This window comes from Falco biarmicus, chromosome 13 (genome assembly GCF_023638135.1).
Source record: "Falco biarmicus isolate bFalBia1 chromosome 13, bFalBia1.pri, whole genome shotgun sequence".
Lineage (NCBI taxonomy): Eukaryota > Metazoa > Chordata > Aves > Falconiformes > Falconidae > Falco > Falco biarmicus.
Genome location: NC_079300.1, coordinates 29,541,495 through 29,552,400, shown reverse-complemented (window position 1 = coordinate 29,552,400; position 10,906 = coordinate 29,541,495). Strand labels below are relative to the sequence as shown.

At 48.5% G+C, this 10,906-nt stretch overlaps 1 protein-coding gene across 11 annotated transcripts in view; it reads left to right on the top strand.

Moving 5' to 3' along the window:
* Window positions 1-10,079: 10,079 nt before the first annotated feature.
* The window catches only part of FARP2 (FERM, ARH/RhoGEF and pleckstrin domain protein 2), an 81,310-nt gene continuing 80,483 nt past the window's right edge, over window positions 10,080-10,906 (top strand). For 10 of the 11 annotated variants that reach the window (XR_008825075.1, XM_056357879.1, XM_056357876.1 and 7 more), the window contains exon 1: window positions 10,161-10,671. The gene's annotated coding sequence lies outside the window, so the exon portion shown is untranslated. The other variant, XM_056357875.1, reaches the window with a different exon arrangement.

Sequence of the window (10,906 nt, the reverse complement as noted above, 5' to 3'; positions counted from 1 at the left end):
TATTTAGTGCGGAACCGGTATATTAAGGGAAGCTTCAGTTTTAGGCTATAGTGAGAGAAGAAGCAAGGAAGCATCCTGAGTATATCAGTCCTGCTTTTTGAAAGCAAATTTTGTACTGACTGTTTTTTTTTTTCCCGAGTGGCATCCTTTCTGTCAGGTGTAGAAGACTATAACTAATTTCATGGAATTCAAATCTGATTCTGGAAAGGAGTGCTTAAAAAGAATTGCACTAACAGTTGCACAATGAAATAATTACTGGAAAATGTACTATAAAAAAATGTTCTAGAATTGTTCTGTGAGCATAAACAAGAACAATGGTAATTGTGGACAGGGACTGAAATACCATATCAAAACCGACATGTAAAACAGCTCACAAAACTAGGTTAATATATTGTGAGCTTTCTATTCAGAAGTGTGAATTAGTGTCAGTAGTCTCAAACCTTTTTATTATACACTCATATGTAGGAAGAATAAGGAAAGGTTGGGCTTGGAAAAAAAACCTAAAATATTATGGTTGTTTAGTATAAATATTATTAGTTATAAACCTAACTATCTACATTGAAAATGTCCTTTTGTATGTTGTTTTGCCATTGACGGGGCTAGAAGGAATGTTGCACTAAAGTTTTTTGGGGCAGCATGTTGCTTATGTGCTCACAGGCTGGAACAAGTTTTATGTTACTTTAAATCTGCTTAATAAACTCAGGCTGTCGCATTATTTTGGAGGAATTGCAGTGCATTGTTAGTACATGGCTATGCAGATAAACTGTTTTTTACATGCAGTAGCATAATACAGGTGAATATATTTCAGTGCAGATTTTCTGTATAACCATGTATGTGTGTATTTTTTAACCTTTTTCTTTGAATTAATTTCTTACCCAGTTTATGCCTGCATTTGTATGAATATTTCTTTTCCGGTCCTTTTCCCCCACTCCTACCATTCTTCAATATACTTAGGATTTATTGTCTTCTGATCATCTCTTGTGCTGTTCCGTAGGGTTGGGGTTTTTTTCTTGTGTCTTTAGATTCCTTCCCTTTCTTTGCTTCTTCCATTTGGTATTCTGCAAGTTCCCAGCATTTTTCTCATATTTTATCCTTACCTTTGGGGTAACATTCTGGTAGGTTCCGCTTGTCCTAGTTAAGAGTAACAGTGGGTTGTCTATAGAAGTGTTCTGTTTTCTGAAGAGAGTACTTGGAGCTCACTCCCTGGCCGCTTTTCAGCAAGCAATGAGGAAGGAGATCATTTAGAGCCTCTTCTGTACCTGTTTCAGCCCGTGCTAAATATTAGGATGGCTGGGCTGGAGATCAAATTTATCCCCCTTGCTCCTAGGCTTTCGTTGACACCTGTAGATGAATTAGTCGTACCTCTCTCGCTTTCTTCATATACGCTCTAATGACCTCAGTGTCAGTGGCTGAGAAGAGAGCTATCCCTTGATACTAGGAGAAAAGAACGTTTAGTATTTCGTTAACAAATTTTACTGAAAAGGACTATACCCCACGTTTCTCTTAATAATGCACTGTCAGTTTACTATCCTGAGCAGCAGTATTAAAAGGCCCAGTGCAAAAAGGGATGGAGTTTTTTATAGCTTTATATTCTAAAAAGCTGAAATCTGCTAGAATACCCTCACAAGACTGAAAGGAATGAAGTTCAGGCTTTCGACTTGTAACCTCTATGTCTGCCGAGCCCTCTGTCGTTTGTATCTGAGTAGACAGCATGGGTGCAGGGAAGTGTCTTGCTGTCAGGTCACTGTCCTGCACCACACAGTCCTGTTTTACCATGAGGTGGACCAGACAAATACCGCATGGATCTTTGTGAGTGTCTAGTATGAACGTGGCTAGGCATGCCATATCTGTCCATTTTGTTGACTGCTCTTTGGCATTCTTGCTGGTTTATCTTGCTTCTGTGCCCTGAAGGAAGATTTCCATCAGGATTTTGCTAGCTTGTTTCACACAGTTAGTGGTTAAAAAACCCCAGGTGAACAAAATACCTTCTAACTCCTGTTTCTTGACCTCCGTGTAAAGAAAAACTTAAAACATTATTTTTCCTGCATTTTTCTTAGTTGATCCTGAAATGCTGCATGCTTTATGGAAGTATATGAAATAGAGGGCAAACAAGGTTGTTAATTACTGACAGTCTAGGGAATGTGCACAAATATAATCCATAAAGGCTCTGGCAAGAACTGAAACTTGCTCAGGAAGACAACGTACTGGAATTCAGTACAAAGAACTCCATGAAAGTATATGATCTTCCATATTTGCTGTTTTCCCATCATTGTGTATGGAATGTGTATGGAATGGTGCACAAAGAGCTTAACACTGGGCTCCTGCTGATGGGCGGTAAGAGAAAGCCAGAAAGAAACTCTTAAAGGATTCCTGCAGTGGAAAGAAAAGTTTCTTTTGGGTAAGTAAAATGCTTTATAGTTAACTTGGTGCAGAGCTTTTCCCACACCTAACAATTTCACAGTGCGTTTCTTAGAGTTAAAATGAACAGTTCTGCTAATGACTTGTCTTACAGCCCCATTCCCACTGTATCTGTCACCTCTTCGGACATGCTGGATCGTGGCTCCGGGCTGCAGCGTGTCCTGTTCCTTCAGATGGGAACGGCCTGGCTGAGCAGCGAGGCAGGTACCTTCCCTGCACTGCGGCAGCCTTTGGTACTGTAGCCCTGTGCTGCTGGGCTAGCTGTCTCCTGCGTGGCACCTGCTGCCAGAGCGTGCAGGCGGGCTGTTACAGGGCACAGTGCTCTAAAGAATCTCTCCACCATCCAGAAAATGGGAGGTGCCATTAGCCGCTCCTGTCCTTTTATATGAAGATTTTAATGATGCTGAAATGGGCCTGTTGTTACAGTAACCGGGGGAGAGAAAGTGTCACGGAGTCAGATTTGGTGCAATTCTGGGTCAAGTCCAGAAACGGGGAATGGAAGGAGTGTGAGGAGGAAGGAAAGGTTTGGCGAAGGAGGGGTTTGGTGGCCAGCTTTGTTGACGGGGCAGGCCAGACACGATAGGATTGCCTGGCTCTGGCTCATGGCTGTGGGAGGGTGTATTGAAGTTTCAGGTGTGCTGGGGAGTTTCTACAGCATTTCGTAAGGCAAGATCTTCTGGTGTAGCTCTTACGTTTGCAAGTTTGGTTTCGGTGCTTGAAATGCAGCAGGCAAATGAAGTTCCCTTCCACCCACGGGTATGAGAGCCCATAAATCTAGCAAGACAGAGGAGGTGTCCTACTATCTCAGACAAAGAACAACACACTTCAGAAACTACCTCTGCCTAGAGCAGAGGCGGCCCTGCAGACAGCCTGTTGGGTCCCGCAAAGCAAGAAGTGCAGTGCTTTGATTGCTGTGGGAAAGACTGAACTCCTTGACAGAAAAAGAACAGGAAAGCTGCTAACGCTGCCAAGCCTGGCCCTTACTCCTGCTTGCTTTGCTTGAAACCTGGTATAAATGGTTTTGTGGGACCGATGCAGCTAATTGTTTATGCTCTAGTCTCAGCCCTCCTTGGATCCTCTGCTTTGCACATAGCTTCTGTGGTGATGTAACCGGTGCTTGGCACGTCACATTTAGGGTGCAGCTGTATTCCAAGAGGGGTCTGCACTGTCAGATACAGATCTCTGCTCAATCACAGAAGTCGAATAGAGGAAGGTATGGCAAGAAGTCACAGATCTTTGAGCTGTAAGGCGTGCCAGTAGCAACACCACTGTGTTGAGGTATTGTGCTTAAAGTGCTTTAGACCGGCAGTTGTCCCATTTTTTTATTGAGAAACAAATTGAGGCTGGTGAGGCAAAGGGAAGGAATCGGCTAATTTTCATAAGCAGAAGCCAAAAATTCATGGGAAAATTCCCGTGTAGGAAACAGGAGCTCCCAAGTTATGCGAAGATAACTCAACATATTCCATAGAATGCGTAAATACACACACCCTGAGTGCTAATGCAAAACACTCATTAAAACAGATACTGTGCTGCTTCAACAGCGTATTTATTAAGAAAAAGGAAAGGCACTAACAGTAAAATGCTTTGTTTAGAACATGCCCACTCCTGCGCCTCACAGTTTGCAATTCCCCCATTGTTTCAATGTTTTTGATTCATTTTTACTTTTAAGAAGCTTTTCCATAAGAGAAAGCCTAAAACCTAGGTCAGGCTGTTCCTGTGGTGGTACTTGCTCCATGCTCAGAGCTCTTTCCCCTGAAAAGAACGTACGGTTTGGCTCTCCAGTGGTATTCCAGTGAAGCAGTTAGCTTGCTGACTAGGACTCTCTTTGGGACGTTTGTACCCAGAGCAAGAAAACTGGTTTTAATCTTCCTTTCAGGCCCAGCAAATAGTCTCCGGCTGCCTACTGTTACCTGTTTTGGAGCACAGTCAGAAAAGCGTGGCAGGAACAGCAGTGCCTGTGCCCAGCAGCTCCAGAGGAGCTGCGCGCTCTGTTTCCCAGCAGAAACAGCTGGAACAATCTGTTTGGTTTGGGGGCAGAGTGGGGAATGCACAGCTGGGTGTTGGACGGCAGCCTGCCTTCTGGTTGCTGCAGTTTGGGAAGTAACTTAAGGTAGCACCGTTAGTCACTCGTACTGAAAATGTCATCAGGTTTATTTAGCAGTAAAATAATTGCCACGCATATCTGTGAATAGGGTTTGTAGATCACAGATCTACTAACACTAATCACAAAAGAGCTAAAAATAGTAATTCTTAATTTTCCCTTTTGTTCTGAAGTATCCTGTCTATGAAACAGGACTAGGCTTTTCTCTCCTTTATATTCAAGATACTTTTTATTGAAATGTATTCTTATTAACTGGGTTTTTATGTAGTTGTGTCGACTAAAGCTGATTGATATGTGAAAAAGAGGTGGTCGGTTTTTCTCGTTAAGAATTTCAGCGTTGGGGAGCTGTGGTTTCTGTTTGGTGGTGTCGTGGTCCGTTGTTTCCTTCCCCCCCCCCGCCCCCCCCCCCCCGCCCCGAGCAGTTTTTGATGATCCTGGAAGCACCGCACAGGCTGCGGCTGGACTGAACGGTAACACGCACCGGCCTGGTGGTGTAGAAACCAAAAGAAAAAACGCGGGTGGGGGTGGGGGTTTTCTGACACTCCCGGTTTTATGGGGTTTGGGGTTTTTAGGCTTTGCTCCTTCAGCTGTGCTTGGTTAACCTCACTGTGCAGGTGTGCTGGGCAACAACGAGAAATACATTGCACAGTTGGAGAAAACGTTGTTTCACAGCCGCTTATTGTTTAGTCAGAGACCCAACGGCGCCGAGCGGCCGCGGGCCGGGTCCCAGCGCAGGCAGAGCAGCTCCGGGGCGCTCACGTCCCCGCGCGGCGCCAACAGCGACCGGGCGGCGGCGGGTGGCGCTGGGCCGGTGCGCAGCGCGCGGCCGGGGGGGGCGGGGGGCGCAGGCGCAGGCGCAGGCAGGGACGTGCTCGGGCCCGGCCCCGGCCGCGCGGGAGGAGGTGGCAGAGCCCGTGCGTGTGTGCGCGCACAGGTACGGACATGTGCCGTGCTTGATTTGTTTAATTGCCACTTTCACCATGAGGGCGAACTTAAAATACATGTGCGATTATGAAAGTCAAATTAGGTGACTGCAAAAAAGGGTTGCGATTTTTTTTCTGCTAGCAAACTCGCAGAATTTTTCCCTCTATGTAAGTGCTCGCGCCTGTTCTAAAGAGTCGGTTAATGCTGAATGTTTAATTCTAAGTCGCGGTCTGAGGTTGGTGGACTCCGCACTTTGCAAAGGACGGTGTAACTGGTGGGTACAGTCCGTGTAGGAGGGCTCCTGAAAAATGCCCCAGAGGGGAGTAACTTGAAAAGCCCAAAGAGGAAGCCCTGTGAGAGGTGCTGTAGGACAGTTGGGGTGGGGGAGGCAGAGGTAGTTAAGATTGGAAGTGGAACCCCCCACGCATGGAGTCTACAAATTCCCATAGCATGGAAACTAGTTTTTCTAGTTGGTTTAGCAAGATGTTGCTAATGGTGAGTGCCTTTGACATATCTCTGCCAGCAGAACAAGGCATATTGTGCCAGTTTTTGAAGTATCTTTATTTATTACTGTTGCAGAACGGTGTTTCTCCTGTGCCTCCAGGTCAATGTTATCAGTAAGGAGTCTGGTGTAAGCGAGTGATTCTGGAAAGTGGTATGTACAGCTATGTCTGTGTTATTCATTCCTCCTGCTGATCATGGGGATCAAATCTCTGGTTATCCAGACATTCCTGTGCACATGGGCTTGAGTCTTTTGCCCTTTGCTTACAACAGTATTGGTTAAATTCTATGATTTCACTCTTTTTCATATTTTCCTGCCATCTGGGGTGAAAGTGGGCTGTGAGTACTGAACTACACCTGGCTGTGATTGCTGAAATTGGCTTGGGTTTCCTGTTTGAGAAGTGGTCTGATGCAATTCTGAGCTGTTAGGTAGACAACTTGTTTATCACTGATGAGGCAGGTTGAGGAATGATTTGGCAATCCATGCAGACCAGTCTCCATGAGATGTCTGAGTCAATGTGGAAGGCAATCCAGAGAATGGGTCAGTGAGACAAGGCAATAAGCCTCCTGCTTGGTTCTGCCACACAGACCATCGCAAACTACAAGGAACCTGACTGATCTCTTCCGAGATGAAACACTTTCAGATCAGGAATACGACCAGGGTAGTCACTAATTGTCATGACAGCCAACGAAGATGTGAACACACTTGTGGAAATGGTAATTTTTTCCCTTGGTGGACCTCTGAGGTGTTCTATGGCTGGTACTGTGACACCAGGTCCTCGAAGGTGATGGGAAAGAAGAGTGATCATCCTGTGGAGAAAGCTGCCAGCCCTTGCAATTCCCCCTGATGCTAGGGTTAGGTTAACAAGGTGTATGGCAAATTGCTGAATATCTCTAGGTAGTAATTGATGGGAGAATTGTAGTACAAGGCACTGCACCAGCTGGAACCAAAGTAGGACCGTGGCAGTGAACTGTGGTATTCACAGCTCTGTGAGCTGCCGCTCCCCACCCCAGATTCTGGTGTTTCGGTCGGCCTACTTGCAATGAAATCCATACCAGTCCATCTCCAAATCTTTGGCCTGGGCATGCCTACGCATGTTGTCATTATAGAGTCCCAGTATAACACACTAGAGAAGTGAATTGGTGATGTGCAGCCCAATTAAAGCGGGGAAGTGTGGTGTACATGATATAAAACACTGCTTAAATGGTTGTTATCTTTCCATTCTCAGCTATACCTATCTTCTGCTATAGACAGGAGGGGAGAAGTAAGTTTTTTGAATTTTTTGCCTTGTTATTATGAGGTAGGAGACCTCTAAGAAACAGAACTTTGCGGTATGTATTTGGAAAATATGTGCTAACAAAATTAAAAATTATAGCAATAGGTATAATTTTTCAGACTGCAGAGTTTCTCTTTGCCAAGATGAAGAATTTGAACAGGAAGAAGCTTTTCCAGCTGCTGTTTTTCTTGGTTGGGCAAGCCTTTTCCAAAGAACTTTCTTCCACCCTCATTCAGGGGGTGGTTAAAGAAGGACATGACATTGTAGTGTAGTAAAAGCGTAATCCTAATTGTCCCATTCGGGCCAAGAGGAGAACATGGTGTCAGTTATCTGTAGTATTAGTTGAGTGGATGAGTTATACCTCATTATCAGATTTTATCTCACAAGGATAAAATTGTACTTTGTCCTGACGCTGCATCCTTTCAAAAGCAACAGCTGACTTTCATGTCTAACAACATTATTCTTCTAGCTTTGTTCTCTGAACTTCCTCCTCCTGCAAACGATTCAACCATGCTGCCTGGATGGTCAGAAGGTTTGCCTTCATGGGAGCCAAGGAAATTCAGAGGTCTTTGTGGACAGCTGTGAAGGACGTTCTGAGTCTGTGTGTGATGGGTCAGATAACCATCCATTCTCTCAGATTCACCGCACACCACGTCTCAAGGATGTTCCGTGTGTTTCAGCTGCTGAGCGTTTGTGCAAATGCTTGAGTGTGTAGGACAGAGGCTCAGCTCAGTAAGGCACTTCTGATTTGTGCTCTGGCTGGTTGGGGGAATCGCATCATCTGTTCTTGAGCTGTCCTCTGCCAGATGATTCGGTGAGCGCAGAGGGCAGAGCTGTCATCTTCTAGCTTGTAAAAGTGCAGTGTTGTCCCTTCTTGTCCCTTCTCCTGCTTCTGGTGGAACTGAAGGTGGAACAGAGGTACTGGGTATGTGGACACTTAAACATGCAGAACCTTCAGTGCCTTTTCATTACCGGATTGTTTCAGTGCAGTAAATTACATGCATTTTGTGTGAGCAATAAAAGTCAGCAATATGCGGCAAAGCGTAAACAGCAGGGTGTTGACACTTCTAAAAACTTTACTATATCTGTAATTATTGCTTCCTTTCTCTGATTGTTATCATATGTTGCTTTTAAAGTGATCACATCAGATTTGTTTTCCAACCTAGCAACAGCTGCTTTTTTGCACAAGAAAATTTTTGTGCTCTTTTTAGATGTTAAAGCAAGTGATTGAAATGAAGATTACTCTGAAGTGTCTGCACTTTAAAGGATGTTAAACCTTATTAGCACTTAAGCTGCAAATAAAATCAACTGTTCCATTTTCATTGCCTATGGAAGTGCAATGCAAATGGTAGGCAAAACAGGATACTGAAACATCCATTTCAGTAATGAAAGCACTTCAGTTTGTTTGAATCACAACTGTATTACGAATGGAGTTATCTAAAATGATGCGTATTCTTCTGCAACTTTCCTGATTTTTTGTAGACATGAGATTCTTCAGCTCGATTTCACTTCTTAAGGAGAAGAAATAATGGGACATTTTTAAAACTTTGTGTCTTTTTTTCTTTTTAAGAGATGAGAATGTTGCTAGTCAGGAATTACTCATTGAATTTGTGAGTTGCTTCTTTCTGTGGGTGAGAGTGATGAAGCTGCTCCCAGTTGAAAGGGCTATTCTACATTATTTATGTGTTTTGTTAATATAAAAGTCATATGCTCTGCTAATACTTTGGTTTTCAAATTGTTGTGAAAAAGTTCTCAGAAACAAGGTGGCTCTTTGCATTTCTTGTGCTATCGGCCTCCAATCCTTTCCTGGAGAAATCCAAGTATTTCTCTCATTTCTGTTGCCTCTTATCCTGAATAGCAGGCTCTAGTGCGATGTTGTCCCTCGCCGTGACTGGTGGTGTTTGTCCAGGGCTGGACCCTTTTGGGAAGAGCTGTCCTGGCCCCTTTCTTGTCAGCCAGCCTTGGCGGCTACTTCTGGACAGGCTGGGAATCTGGGGGGTGCAATACTCCGTACGGGCAGAGCTCTGCTCCTCGCAGGCTGAAGTTCCTACAGTGTTTGGCTCTTTGTGTTACTGAGGGACAGGCTTACTGGTTGGGGATGTTTGGGTGGTCTTCAGCCTGTTTGGCCATTGGCAGCACCTTGCCTCCGTGCTGGATCTCAGCGTGCGGGTGGAGCGTCCGTGCCCCCTCTCCCATCCCGTAGTGCCCTGACTCTTCCTACCAGTTGTCTGTACGTACCAGAGAGACTTAACTGAACGAAGACCTGAAATGTTCGTTATTCAAAGCAAAATGTGAGATTTGTTGCCTGTATCTCAGTGGCAGGTTAATGGAATGGTACCTTCCTCAGCAGCGTTCTCCCCTGCAAATGTGGTTAGCCCCCCCCCCCGTTAGCCCCCAGCCCAGCGTGCCTCTGGCGCGGGGTGCCCCGAGCGTGCGGCTGGGGGATCTTGTGTTCCTGTGTTGGGGTGGGGGCAACGGACAGCCGCTCTGTGAGCTACCTGCCCTTCAGCTCGGTCAGCGAGGGATTTGACGTAAATATTCCTTTGAAGCTTCCAACCCCGAGCGCCCTGTTCATGCTGGAAAAATGTGCCGGGGGTTGACTTTTTTATTTTTAATAACCCCGAAAGTCCGGCGGAGCTGCCCGGCCGGTGCCGCAGGGAGGAGCGGGCCACGGCAGCCCTGCGGGCGGCGCGGGACCGGGGACGGTATGTTCGGGCGAAGGGGCCGGTCGCCCCCGCCGCGCCTCCGTCTCCCGGCGGGCCCAGGACCCCCGCGCTCCCCCAGGCACGGGGACTCCGCGGCGGCCCCGCTCCCGGCCCCCGAGTCCCCGCCCCCCAGCCCCGGACAGCCAATGGCGGCGCGGGGCGGGGCGGTGGCGGCGCGGGGCCGGGGCTCGTGCGGCGGCGCGCGGCGCGCTGGCCCTCGGCGGTGAGGTGAGGTGAGGCGCGGCGGGGCCCGCGGCTCCGGGCCGCCCCGACAGCCGGCCCTGCAGGCCGGGCGCTGAGGGGGGTCCCCAGCCCCCGGGCGGGCCTTGGAGCGGGGCTGCCGGCCGGCGGTGACCCAGGCCCGGCGGCGCGGCGGGGCCCGGCGCGGCTCGGCCCGCCTGCGCGTCTGGCGCTTCCGCCGCCCGCGGCCGCTGTCGGGCGCTGCGGCCCCGGGCGGAGGCTTTCGCGTAGGAGCCCGGCCGGGGCAGGGGCCTTCCCCCCGCCCCTGGGGGGGGCGCGGTCCCCGCTCTTGCCGCCCTGAGGACGCGGCGGGCTGTGGCTGGCGGGGGGCTGCGGAGCTCCTGCTCGGCGCGCTGCCGAGGGCCTGGCCGGGGCGGCTGCCTCCTCGGGCGGGGAGCGTCTGGGCACTTGCGGCCGGCCCGGCCCCTGCCCCTGCGAGGGACGCCCGGAGCTCGCCGAGGCTGCGAGGGGCTGCTGCTGCATCGCCCTCGCTCCCTGTTGGCAGGTAAAGCGCTCCTGAAGCCGCGCTCATCCGCTGCGGTCCTTCATCCTCCATCCAGGCAAGCGGCAGGGAGCCCCGAGCCCCCCCTTGTGCTGCCGGCGGGGTCGGCGTTTGTAAGGGGAGCGGGGGCCCGGCGGGGGCGGCTCTGGCTGCGGCTGGACGCTTATCGTCGCTTCATCCCCCTTCGTTGTAGTTGTGGGATTCCTGATGTGTCGGTTGGTGCCATTTTGGTGTAGTG